Here is a 15418-nt window from a genome sequence, read left to right on the forward strand (position 1 = left end):
AGCACAACATTATTCATCATAGCAAAACCAACAATTCCAAATAAATACCATTCAATTAAACACCATCATGTATCTCATCCATACCATTACTTTGCCATGACCACAAGCCCTTCATTCATCACTATCACATTAGCATATATACACACATACACTTAACCCCCACTATCAATTACTCAACACAAGCACCACATCAATTTATCAATCAATCATTATAAACACTAATCACTTAACATATTTAGCTACTTCAACTTATCTTATAGTGCGCTAGCCTAAGTTTTCACAAAACCTTATATGTTAAACTTGCGAAACTTAAACCATACCTTGGCCGATCACTTTATTTAATCCAAGGCAGCCTCACAAGCTACAAAACAGCCCCTCAAGCTCAAAGAACCCAGCCACAATCTTAGCTTTAATCACCACCAAGCCTCTAAATGCTCACTTTTCAATTCCAATACATGTATATAAGCTTAATTCACACCTAATACACATATGTATTCCAAATTCAGCTTCTATATAGTAAAATAAAAATTAACTAGGGTTTAGGTTATTTTTACCGTACCCACACGCATAACAACTCAAACCCAATAAGCTCCGCAAGCTAATTCGAATCTAGAATACCAAAATTGAACAATTTTCAACATAATTGTTCATGAATTTTCGAAATTGGGGGAAGCTGACTGAGAAGGAAATAGTGAGTTACCTACCGAATTGTTCTATGGGTTTCGTAGAGCTCGTCGTGGTGAACACGTAGTCGCAAACGGTTCGTCAATCGGAGCTCCGAATCAAAAGTTATTGAGAAATCAAATTTTGGGTGAGGGCTTGGAAGCTTCAACGTTCTCCCTCTCTTTGCTGGGCTTTCCAGCGTTTTTGATGATGAATGGGGAAGAAAATGATTCTGTCCCCTTTTAATTATGGGTCCGGTTGGACCCACGGGCCCGATTTGGGCCCGGTTCAACCGGTTCGGTCTTTCCAGTCTAATTTTGGGCCGAATTTTTCGAAATTGGTATCAAAATTCTCGTTTTGAAGAGCTCTACCCCCATTTTGATATTAGTTTTGTATTTTTAATTTTTCTAATTAAAATTCAATTTATTGACTAATTATTCGCTAATTTCACGGGGTTTACAGAGGTGAGTTTTAGGAAGGGGAAGGGAAGAGAGCAGATTTGGGTGAAGAAAAAAGTAGGAGGGGATAAGAATAGAGAAGAAAAAAAGGTAAAGGTGGAAAGGGGAAGGCATCACCGGCAGAGGATTACCATCGTTGCAAAATAGCCAAGATCGAGAGAAAAAAACGTAGAGAGAAAGGGGGCAAAGAGGAGAGAGAAGAATATAAGAGAGGGAGAACGAAAGAAGAGGCGACAGCGTAGAAAAGTCACCATTGCCAGTGTTACCATCGTCGTTGCATGTGGAGAAGAAAGAAGAAGGATCGAGACAATGAGGGTGAGGGTAAGTGTGAATAGAGAAGAGGAAAAATAATTGAGAAATGAGAAAGGAAGAGATAAAGAACAAGGAGTTAACAATGGTGGTAACATAGATAAAGAAGAAAGAGGTTGAAGATAATAAGATAGGGATAATTTGGATATTGTAATTAATTTTTTAATGAGAATAATAAAAAATTAATAATTGGTTATTTTTGTCAAACATAACTTATTTTTTATGGGTACAATTTTAGTTTTACTCTTTTATGGTTATTTTTGTCAACATTCGAATCTTTCGTAGCTAGATATGATTATTTACTCTTAATATGTTTATTAGTTAATTTTACAAGCAGAATAATTTTATGGTTGATTTTTTTAAATATTGACCATGTTTTGGTATAACACTTAGTTATTGAATTTTATGGTATTTTTCAAAATTTTGGAGACAGAACACTTCGCGATGGGCAAATTGCTGTAGCAGAATTTTTTTAAAAAATTTATCTACGGCAATACACAAGAGCGTATTGTATTTTTAAAATTCTAAAAATACAATATATGCGGAGTTATTGTCAATACACAGGGGTGTATTGTATTTTTCCAATTTGAAAAATATAACTGGAGTATTATAGAAGAAAGAACGAATTTGTTAGGTTGAGTGCGAGTGTGAGAGTGTAAGAATATAAAAATGGAGAAAGGTATTAGTTTGAAAAATATTATCATGGTAAGATTTTCCTCAAACATTTGAGGGTGTGAGTTTTCTATGTAAAAATTCATGTGATGTTGTTATTTCTTTTTTAATAACATATGAGAAATTTAAGAGTATATTTTATCAATGTGTTGATAATAAAGTATTAAAGAAAGTTACAAATATTTTTATAGATAGCCTGTGTTAGTATTCGGTGGTTTCGTTCAGTTTCAAATAATGTATGCAACTAACGAAGTAAGTATGCAAGAGATGTTTTCAATCTACTAGCAAACACAAACATAAGTGTCAATTATCAAGTTATATGTTGAATTTGAAGAATTAGTTATTGAGGTTAATTTACTGAAGTCTAACATTGATTGGACAATTTATAACACTGAGAGAAAAGAGGAATTTGAGGGCACTTATCATATTGCTGGTCCAACTGAAGATGTGGATGAAGATGATATAATAGTTGAGGGAACTTATCATATGGCACAGTTACACTCCATATTAAGCAATGCTGCAAGATGTCATTTGAAACTATAATATTCTCCATACAATCATGACTATGAGGGCTCCACACACTACAAAAAATCTGGTTAAAATGGCAGGTTTTTTAGCTATTTACGGCGATTTGAACCGCCATTATTACCAAGAATAACAGTTTTAAAAAGCGACATGATTCTGGGCGCCATTCTGGTTATTACGGCAGTTTTTGGATAGTTTAAAACGGCGGTTCAAACAGTCATTATTTCCAAATAAAATGGCGTTTTCTGGTTGGTTAAAATGGTGGTTCAAACTGTCATTATTTCCAAGGTGAAAACGGCATTTTTGGTTGGTTAAAATGACGTTTATGAACCGCCATTTTTACCCTGATAGAGTGACATTTTAGTTGGTTAAAAAGGCATTTAAAACTGCCATTTTTACTGGGTTAAAATGACATTTTTTATTGGTTAAAACGGCATTTTTGAACGGTGGCGAAGATGAACGGCGGTGGAGATGAATGGTGGCGATAAAACCTCAAATTGAAGCCAGAAAAGCAGATCTAGATCCTCCACCAATGGCAAAAACAACGATAATGTTGCTTACGACAACTTGGAGCTAAGAGGTGGTGAGAAGATGAACGGTAGTAGGAAACTAGGGTTAGGTTCGTCACATTCACACATTACACTCATTCTGTCATTCGCAACATTACTCATTCTCATCCTCTCTGTGCACAACAACATCACCTCTAAGTTTTAGATTTTTGTTTTTTTTTAAAGAAAAGGAAGACTAAAGATAATGGCGGTTTCAAACCACCGCATTCTCTAAAAACCGCCGCCAATCACCTGAATAATATGGCAGACTCTTACTCCCGTCAAAATTAACAAAAATTATGGCGGTTACATAAAACCGCCATAATATAAGCGTCATTTTAACGAACATTTTTTGTAGTGACACAAACTGCAAAAATATAACAAAACGAATATATAAATATAAATACAAAATAATACACAATAATAATATAAACACTATTAAATAAATAAAAAAACTTATCCCATTTGTAAGAATATCATCTAGTAATTGCCTAATATGAGAAATGGTCCACTTTTTGTATCCCTGAAATTGCGATCGCTAATGAATCCAGCTAAAATAAAATAAAACTCTATTATTCTTAATTGATATATTTAAACAATACATATTAAATAATATATCAACATATTATATTAAGTAATTATTTCTACATACAAGTGGAAAGCTTTGCTGCGATTGCACCAGTGTTAGGAACGGTAATCATTTCCAAACCCATATACAGCGCCAAAGTGTTATTCATATCTTTGTAATCATAATGTGATGTCCGAGATAATGATTTATACAAATGTGCTAAACAAGCATATCCCCAACTAAAATCCCCTAATTTATTTCAAAAAAATTTCAGAGCAAAGGCAAGAATTTTCAGTGAATTAACAATTTTGACTTGTCACAAAATAAATTTGTCCCAAACAATAATATATAAATTTTTACGTATATTTGTCTGCCGAGTGCAGTATCAACTATATGTGTCGTTTTAGGGTGCAGAGTTATGCAAGCTTGACATCACTTCTTTTATGATCAGCTGCAGTAAGTACAATGCTAAATTGTATCATAAATTTATTTTCGAGACCAGTAATGCTGCTATTTGTAAAACTAACACCAGCATATCATCTGTTGGGAGTCCAAATATCATTGTAACATCTTTTAAAATAATTGTGCATTCACCTTGTGGAAGATGAAATGTATGAATGTTTAGACGCCACCGTTCAATCAAGGCATTTATAAATGAGTTGTGTAAAATAAATTTTTCAATTTGATATACGTGATAGAATCTACTATCCTATAACTCGATTTTAACCCGAAGGAATCACACACATCTTGTTAGAAATATCTTCATTCCAAATTTCTTAAACTTTAAAACAAATAATAATAATAATAATAATAATAATAATAATAATAATAATAATAATAATAATAATAATAATAATAATAATAATTACATATGGTGGATGCTTAAGATATTTAATAATATAATTTTTGTAAGACCTAGATTTTGAAAATTAAACTATTTATGATTTATTTTATTTATTCGAGAATATTTTTCAGAGATTTTTATATTAATTGAGTACTACTTTCTTATTATTGATTTAAAATTTTAGTGTTTGAAAAATAATGAGAGTTTTATCTGCTTTAATTTGAATAATTAGATTTTGAATTTTATTTTATGATTTAAAGAAAATTAATTTAATTATCTCTAGTTATTGAATTAGATTATTAATTTGAAAATAAATTTGAAGTTGATAATTAAATAGAACTTTTATAAATATTCTTATTGAATTAAGATTGATTTTTAATTACTCTATTACCCCTTAATTTTATTAAAATTACCTAAACTATCCAAAAATTCCCAAATTGAACCCACTAACCCTAACCTAATCTAGCCACCGCCATTCACCACCACACTTACGCTTTTTACCTTGTCTCAACAGCCACCAACCCCCCCCCCAACATTCTCCTTTTCTCCTTCACTTAGCACACACAAAATGGCGAGAGAGCGCGCGAAGCAGAGGGGAAGATGAGTGCGCCGAAAAAGAAGGGCGTCGCCGCTGCTCCTGTGCCGTCACCGCCATTGCTGCGGCATCGCTGTCGTGTTGCGGGCAGAGAGAAAGAGAGGAGATCCGAGAGGAAGGAAGAGAAGCCGCGCCGCACACGCATTGCCGACGCTCCGTTGCCGCCAACTGTCGCCATCATCGTGCCCTAGACGGAGAGAAGAGAACGCTGTTTGTCATCGTATCAACTACTACGCCATTTTGCCGTCGGGACCGCCACCATGGTCGCCGTCGAAGACCCGCCGCCGTTCAGCCTTGTTCTGCTCTCATCTGGTCTGCCGTAGGGGGAAGCTCGCGGAAAGAAGAAGAAGCGCGAAGAAAAGGAATCTTGGGGCTGCTTCTGTTGTCGTCCGTGGGGTTGGGGGAAACCACCGCCGCCGTGTTGTCATCGCTGTGCCTGTACTGTGGCCGCCGTCGCTGTTGGGTTGGCTGGAAGGAAAGAATGACTGTGGTGGACGCTGGTGATGTTGCATTTGTGTGCTTTGTTTGGGTGTGTTTAAGTGTTTTAGTTTGCTTATTTGATGAATTCTGTTTAACTAGTAACTGTTCTGTATATGTGTTTGCCTTGAATTTGATTGTGTTTGTGATTGATTATGTTGAGATTGAGTTTCGATGGTGAATTATTTTGATTTGGGCCAGAGGTCAAGATTTGGTTATGTTTGGGCCGGAGACCATGATTGACTGGATTAGAGATAAGTTTTGATTAAAATGTTATTTTACATGGAATTTTTCTAAGAGAAATACGAATTTTAGATTTGAATAACAAATTGATAAATCACTATGTTTTGAAAATAGTTTTTATTTATAATATCTTCTTACGACAATTCTCAAAACCCTCTACTGAGAACCCTTTCGAGGATGATGTTCTCACCTCCTACAGACTTCTCCTTTCAGGGAACGAACAAAAAAGCTCATGAAGAATTTTTTTAGTTTAGCTTATGCGACATGGATGTATTAGTTCAATTATTTTTTATTCTTCCCTTGCCATTAATATTATAATTTTTGTAAGAGGGATAAGAGTTGTATGATTTGCATGTATTTAATATGTATTAAGTTACTTGAGTAAGAAGTTTTGTTTATGTATATGCTTGTTTGTTTTATTGTAAAAGTATTTTTACTGGTTTTTCAAATAAAATAGCGACATGATTTCGAGTCAAAAGCTCATATTTTATTATTAAGTACATGAAGTCGTCGTAATACCTCTTGCTATCAGAGTGGCGCAACCAGAAATGCGACATTCTGATAGTGAGGGTGTTACAATTTTTAAGACGCGTAATATTACAAATTATGCATCTTCTTCTTTTATTCTTCCTTAAAAAAAATATATTATATGATTTATATTTAATAAATATTTTATATTTCTCTAACATTAAATAAATGTATTTGAAACATGTTACAGATAATATTTCTCTAATTCCTACTGCCAATTTATTAAATTTTTATATATTTAAAACATATTTAACAAATTATTTCTCTTACCTCTATGGCCTGCTTATTAAATAATATTTTCTATAAAATAAATTTAATATATTTCATCAATATATATTATATGAAATATATTTAATATATTTATATTCAAAATATATGTTTAAATTAAAAATATATTCAAATTCAAATTTAAATATATATTTAAATTCAAAATATATTTAAATTCAAAACATATCTAAATTCGAATTTAAATATATATTTAACTTCACAATTAAGAATATATATATATGAATCCAAAATATATTTAAACTCAAGTTTAAATATATATTTAAATTTAAGCGTTCAGTATATAATAACAACAAATTTAAACGTTTATTCTATACATAATACTAACTAATTTAAATAATACTAATTAATATGAACATCATTGTAAGACCCAGAGCTTTTGAAAGAGAGCTATCATGAGCTAATTTTAAATTCAGTATTTCTGTAGCTTTAATTTCAGAAATTGTCTTATAAAAGATAATTAAAGCAATTTTTGATTTATTGAATTTGAAATAAGTTATAGTTATTATCCAATTTTACAACTATTGGATTATTTTCTATGAATAAATTATAAAGTTGGAGTTATGAAATAATAGGAATTTTATATGATATGGACTAAATAATCAATATTTTAATATATTGATATTGCTATTTTGGAAAATAAAGAAATTAATTATATTATTTCTAAATTTTGGATTTGGACATTTTATTGAAAGTAATTTGTGAAATTGATGAGCAAATAGTATTTTCTATATATAATTAGTGTTGGATTTAATTTGGGTTTCAATTACCATATTATCCCTACCTTTATTTGAAATTACAAAACTAACCCTATTAGCCTAATTTTGTTAAAATTACCGAATTGACCCTTACCCTAATTTTGGCATACCCTCCCTCAATTCTCCCTTTAGTGCTGTGCAGCCTCCAAACCCCTTCTTCACTATCTTTGCTGCGCAGCCATATCCTAAGCACACCCACCCGGTCCCCTAAATCAAAGGAAAAAGAATGGAAATGGAAAGAAAAGGGGGACCAAGCCAGAAGAACGAAGCAGAGACGGAAATGGGGGACTGAGTCGCGGCGAAGGAGAGGAGGAGGGAGCTCGCGTCACCGCTGATGGGGTTGCATCACCGCCACTGCGCCTTGCTGTCGCGACCTAACCATGTCGCCGCCGACCCGTGACGCTGCCTCCAGAACCGCGCGAAGGACAGAGGGAGGAGAGAGAGAGAGTTCGCATCGGAGGAGAGAGGGAGCTCGTGCCTCACCACCGTCACCCATGGAGTCACGAGCTGCGCCGATTGCCGCCGCGTCGCGTCGGAGAGGAAGGCTGAGCCTGAGCGCCGCTGGGAGAGAGAAAGACGTGGGCTGGAGAAGCTGCATCCAGTCGCTGCTGTCGCGCCACTGACCGCCGCCGTTCCGCCGTCGCCGTCAAAGGGGTTCTGCTAGGAGAGAGGAGACCGGCGTACGTGAAGAAGGGGAGAGGTCCGAGGCTGAGATGGTTCCCGTCACTACCGACCTGCTGCTCCGCGGTGCTTAGCTAGAGCTTCTGGCTACTTCTGCCGTCGCCGGAAGAGTTGCCGGTAAGGGTTTTCATTTGAGGTTTCTGCCTTTTTAGATTTTGAGAAGGTTTTAATGCTGCACAGTTTTTATAGTTGATCCACCGGAGCTTCTGGCCGCCGCCGGAGCTGTTGCCAGGCCTGTTCGAAATCGCAGATGCTTCGTTTCGCTAGTTCAGTAAGTATTTACGTTTTGAAAAGCCTCGCGTTATTACTCTGTTGTGTTCGGTTAATGAATGAGTTTTGATAATGTGGGGTCGAGTCCTGATTATTGTATGTTGCGATTAGTGTTGCTATGGTTATTGCGAACGTGACTGGGAGCTGAGGTTTTGGTTGCCGTCAGTTCGGATTGAGGCGGAAAGGACTTTGTGAGACTTTTGGGTTATGGATTTGCGTTTTGAGGTAGGGGCGCTTTCCAAAAACTATATTCTTATATATTGAAATTATTACATATGGATATTGATGTGAGAGAATGTGTATTTGGTGATTGTATCGGCCTTATGTATGGCTTGATTTGCCTTGGTTGGTTACGAACGTCTGTTGGTTGAATTGTTGTGTGGTTTTGTGAAACGAAATGCTTTTCAAGTTGATTCTTTTAAAGTTTTGAGATCGAGTTTAATCCGTTGAGAATTGATTTGAGTTAATTTTATTGAGAATGTAAAAAATAGAATCCACTCTTGAATTCAGCCTGGCTTGCTTTAAATGATCTGGTTTTTTATGAATGATTATTACTGAACCGTTTCTTTGAAACTTTAGAAATGAGTTTATTCGGCTGATAATGATTTGATTTTTGAAACGATTTTCTTGGAATATGGAATTGAGATGACTGTTGGGTTTAGCTTGCCTTGAACTAATTTTGTATTTTGAGCTGTTGAAAAGGATTGTGGACGGTTTGTTGGGACCCGAACCGGGTGGCAAAGTCCAAGTTTTAGGGGAGATGCTGCCGAAATTTCTATAAAATCTGAGTCTTTATTGAAATGTTTTCTGGAAAGTGGAGTTAAAGACTTCTACTATTTTATTTGAATCATCGAGAAAAGGATGATTCATGCTTTCGAAATGAATTAGTAAAGAGAAAATTGTGATTTAGTCTTGCTTCTTAAGAAAGGCATTGTTTCTCTTTCAGGAGAAAGTTATTTAGATGAAACTTGTGTTTTAAAGCTGTTTGAATGTGAAAAGGGTTTATGCCTTTGAATTTGACTTGGGGGTTTCAATTAAAGAAGTTTTAATGACTTTGAAAGAACTTGAATGTCTATTGACAAGTTTCATTTTGAAATGTTTTGAGAAAGGTTTTAAGTACTCTTTAAATTCTAAATTTTTGCAAGACTAAAACAATTTTGAACAGTTGAAACGCTTTAGAATTTATTATGGGGGTTGAAGCTGGTTTTGCCTAAGTAAAGGAAACGGCTTTGAAAGAAGTATATGATTACGTGACTCGGTTTGGCTTAGACCCTATTTTATTACTCAAATCGGAAAGCCAAGATTTTAATGATTTTAAATGAATTTGGCGAAATGAGTTATGCTATCCTCCCCTAAGGACTTGGGACTCTGCCGAGGAACTTTTGTTACAAAAATCCCATTGTTGGATGGGTGATTTTGAATGTTTCAAAAGAAATCTTTAACTTTCAATGGTTTTGGAAGTTTTGGAAAGAGGAAGCCGAGAGTGGCTTGTTTTAAAAAGGGAATTTTCCTTGAGTAAAAGTGGCTTATGAGCCCGAGATAATTTGAGAAATGAGATCTTTAAAGCCAAGGCTGAAAAGAGTTGAAACTTGATTTCAAAGTGAAATGAATTGAGAAAAAGTGATTTATGGCTTAAATGCCGATTTTATGAATTTGATGATGTTGAATGGAGGAAGTGTTGTTTTGTTGTGAGCCGGAATGGCTGTGTATAATTATGAATATTGGCTGGTTCTGGATTGAACCGTGAGCCGGAATGGCTGTGTATGATATGAATATTGGCTGGTTCTGGATTGAACCGTGAGCCGGATGGCTGAGATGGATGTTGATCCATGGCTGAGAATGAAAGCATATATGCTGAGATATTGATAATTTGTGATATTGCACTTTCACTATCGGAGATACGAGTTTCCCTGGAAGAAAGCAGTGGCTAGCCACCATGTGGTCCAGGTGGAGACTCGAAGCTCTTTTGAGCCTATGTCGTCAGGGTGGCCGGGCACTGTGAAATTCCTGGATGAGCTCACCCCCGTGAATATTCACCAGTGAAGGTGATGGATATGGATCATGATTATGATCACGATTATGTTGAGTATAACTCGAGTTGGGGAGACACGACAGAGGGACAGTCCAATGGTTAGCTACCAGGACTTGTCGGGTTGGCTATATAACCGACAGATGATATCATTAGCCACTAGGACAGACATGCATCATATGCATCTATGTGACATTGTTTGGGTGTGCATATTGTACTTGGTTTGCCTTTGTGACTATTTGAGATTAACTGCTACTTGTTCTACTTGCTGTAACTATTTGTTTGTGCTTGAACTTCCTATCTGTGTTTGCAACTGGGACTCTGTTGGATTGTGGTGATTGGTTGTTGGATTGGATTGTTTGGGCTAGGGCCGTGGTTGAATTGAGATGGATTGATGGTTGGTTTCGGTTTTGTGTTTCTGGTTTGAAAAAATATGAAAGGCTATTTTGGTTGAGCATAGATAAACCTTTTTGAAAGGCTTTTGAATTTTTGAGAATTGAACGGTTTCTCTTCCAGAAAAGGTTTCCGACTTTACTTTTATTGTAAACCGTTGTTTTTGAAAAAAGGTATAAGACGGTTATTAATCACTTGTACGGTCTATCTTCACGTATCCTATTACAGTAATTCCCAAAAACCCTCTACTGAGAACCCTTTCGAGGATGATGTTCTCACTCCCTCCTACATTTTTCCCCTTTCAGGATATGGGCGCAGAAGTCACGAAGAGTTTATTTAGTTGTTGTTGAAATGCTCTGTATTGCTTTAGATTATTATTTTTTGTACCCTCGCCTTTATCTTGAGATATTCTGTAAGAGGGATAGGAATTGTATTGGTTAATGCTTGTAATGTTATTTAATATATATATATATATATATATATATATATATATATATATATATATATATATATATATATATACTTTTTGCGAGTTTTTGTAAGTTGTATTGTATGTATGGATGTACGTTACCTAACGAAAGTATTTTGGAGCGGTATTGCGGTTTAAAGTTTTAAACAGGCTCATATTTTAGTATTAAATAATAAAAAAGTCGTCGTAATGTCCGAGCTATCAGAATCGCGCAGCCGGAAGCGTGAGCTTTGGTAGTTAGAGTGTTACAATCATAATCTAAACATATATTATATTATAAATATACTCTATAATTATATATTATTAATTTTTTTAACCACTAATTAATACTAACTAATATAAAGAATAACTATAAATATGATTATTGTTCTACTTTGGATTAAAAACATTAAAAAAATATATAATTAATCTACTAATTATATTATTATTATTAAAATAACTTGTTCATTTTTTGAGAGAAAAGAAAGGGTTAATGTTGAGAAAGTAAAAGGAAAATGAGAGTGAGAGAGAAAGCACTATGTATTGAAGAGAGAGAGGGTGTTAGTGTATCGTATTGTCACTACAATATGTCTCCTGCATATCGTGCTTCCTCAAAATAACATACATTTTCAGTTTCTATAAAATACCGTTTTTTTTTTTAATATCATGGTGAAATTCATGTTGCTTTTTAATATTACAATAAAAAAAACCCGTAATTTCGTGACATATGCTACAACATTAAGGGGGGAAAAGCCTTTATGCTACAACATTAAGAGAGAGGAGGGGGGGGGGGGGGGGGGGAGCCTTTAATTTATGGAAAAGTATTGCAGAATTTTTACTCAGAGACGGACTTGCATACTAACTTGTGGGCCATTATTTTCCCCATTTACAGAATTAATAATAACATGTATGTATTTCCATGTATATATGTATATAATGCCCCATTGTATGAATATGTATGATAAAAATTTATTTTATTAAATATCATCAATAGAATGAAAAAAAAAATAAATTTAATCAATTGAATTAAAAAAAGTCAAATCTACTCAAATAAATAATATTAACAATAATAATAATTCAATTAGTTAATTATTCAAAATCAAACTAAGATTTTAAATGATATAATTTTTTCATCTTCACCTAAAAGTCTCGAATTTGAGTCTCACTCCTAATTTTAGAATAAAAAAAATTAAAACTTTTAAATATAAATAACATTATTAGTATGCAGTATTTTTTCTTAAAATTTAATTGAAATAATATATATGTTTTATTTATTTCATTGTTTTATTTAATTTAGTCTTGACCTTACGTTTAATAACTGTTTTCAATTTTTCATCAAACAAATGCCTACCAAAAATAGTATAGATTTTCAGCTCTACAATTGAATAGAAAAAAATTATAAAAAATTATTTAATAAAAAGATAAAGAGACATTATATATATATATATATATATTTTTTTTTTTTGTAGTTATTTAATTTGAATTTGTCTTTTCCTTTATTTTTTTTTTGTTTTTCTGACACAATCATAGAAAGAATCAAAGCGGCTAATTTTTTTTATATTGATTAAATATATGTGTAATACATTGTTATTGAAAAATTATGTGTTTTTTTTATATGGTGTTTTATTCAAATCGGACGGTCCGATTTATTTGATGAAAAAATAAATTACAAATCAGAGGGTCCGATTTGCTTAAAAAAAAAAATTAAACTCCAAATCGGAGAGTCCGATTTGTATTTTTTATTTTTTTATTTGTTAAAATAAAAATCGGACGGTCCGATTTCAACATTAATTTTTTTTTTATTTTCAAAATCACAAATCGGACCGTCCGATTTGTGATTGTTTGTTTAAAAAACAAAACAATGCAAACAAATTTGTGCCTCCGATTTGTGTCATCCCATAGCCAAATAAAACACCTCTCTGCTCACACCATATTGTCATACACGTTTCTCTCTCCCACACGAAAAATCAAAAGCGGTATCAAAGCTGGTCCATTCGAGTTATATATTTCTAAAAAATTTTTTAACTATTGAGCTATAATTTTTTTCTATTACATAAAAAAATAATCAATAAAATGTGATTTGATTGAGACAGAGCAGCTACCACTTCTCCCACTTTCTCAAGATCCAGCCACCTTACATCTTTCACCCCCTAACCCCCTGCCTCTACTCTATCTTCTCTTCCCCTTGCATACAACAAACTCATCTCGCATTGTATTTACTGTACCAAGTTAGATGAATAACTATACTTATTTTGTGACCTTTATTTAAATCTTAAATACATCTCATGTTATCCTCATTTTTACTATGTGTAATTTTTAGTTTAAATTCAAATTCAGTAGGATTTTTTGACCAAACAAACTATTTTTCCATTTTTTTATTTTTTTCCTATGTGATTAAGATAATCTTGACGGTCCTGTTTTATTTTTTTGTAATTTTTGTTTTTTATTTCTCTCCTCGAAGACAAATTTTCTAAATATACTTTGATTACACATCTTTTCTTTTTCCAAATCTCTATCCTTATCATTATATATTTTAATAAATATCATCTACAAAGACTTATAAAAAAACTGGTGAGGATACTTCTGAAAATGAAGCATATATATTAAAATATTTGGCAAAGAGAATTCAAACTATATTAGAGATATAGGATTCAATGTTCATCTTAGGTGATTGGATTTTTATCCCGCTCAAGAGAGTCTATACAATCTGCTACAACTAGTGAACCATCAAGAACTGAATATCAAAACTTGAAGTTATAAGTACATTTGCTACAGAAACAATTAAATTTTCTTGTGAATCGTCAAGGAGGTCAATTGCTACCTAATTTTTCTACTAAGGTAAAGATTAGGATACATATTATAATTAATTTTATGGATTTGTATACTTAATTTTCATCGTCAACAATATCTTCTAAAATGATTGTAGTTTGTAATTATAGCCTCTTGACACTTGTTGATTTGTTAAGTATCCTTCTATTCTCAAAAATATTTTTTATTTTCAATTGTAGAATACAGATTTTGAATCACTGGCACAGATAAGATCATCTTCTGCCAGTCATAAAACTCAACAACATAGACCATCAAACATTTAAAGGAGTTTTATGATTGAATTGTTAGCTTTACATGTTTGGATTAAGTTGAAATTGAATTTACATCTCATGGATTATGACTATGTAAAATTTGTAGAATTTTACTTTTGAAATACATTATTGCTATTTTTGTAAAACTTGTGGAATTGAATTTGGTTTTATTGAAATATAATCCCATTTCTGGAGAATTCAACTTTTGATAATAGAAATAAATTATTATTTTGTTGGTAGACACATATAAATTATTATTTATAATAAAAGAAAACTTTGATGTTGGAGAGATTATGGCAGTTTAAAACAGTTACTAAATACAGACAAAACTGTTACAGGAATTAGTAACTTAGTGAAGATTTTAAATCAAAAAACCGTCACTAAATATACCTAAAAGCTGTCATAAGAATTAGTAATTTAGTAACGGTTTCAAATCGTGGGTAAAATATTTATGACAGTTTAAAATAATAAAAAAATATAACAAAAATTGTCACAAGATTTTGTAACTTAACAACAGTTTCAAAACGTCGCGAAATACAATATAAAAAACTCATTGATAAGTGTTACAAATTAGTGACAATTTTATACTTCAAAAACCGTCACAAATAGTTTAGTAACACTTCTTACCAACGGTGGTCCAAAACTGTCACTATGTTAATTGGCGATGCTCAAATCCATGATGCTTTTTTTAACCGTCGCAAAAATATTTAGTGAGTATTAAAAATAAAATGTCACAAAAATGTTGTTTTGTTGTAGTGAAAGGCAGATATTTTGCTGACTTATCGTGTCTGCATGTTAGATACATTTTGAACACAACACTTATCTGACACGTATGTTTTCTGTGTCAAACCGTGTCTTAATAAAAAATAAAAAAATTTACTCAAGACACACTTGGACACTTAAATACCATCACGTGTTAGCGTGTTTAAACTTATTCTTAACATGTATTCTTGAAATAAGTTTAAAAATAGTATATATTATTATTATTTATTAAAACATTTTAAATATTTTATATAATTAAAAAAATGCATTATAATTAAAAAA

Source organism: Arachis ipaensis, chromosome B4, assembly GCF_059453495.1.
Source record: "Arachis ipaensis isolate K30076 ecotype BB chromosome B4, ASM5945349v1, whole genome shotgun sequence".
Lineage (NCBI taxonomy): Eukaryota > Viridiplantae > Streptophyta > Magnoliopsida > Fabales > Fabaceae > Arachis > Arachis ipaensis.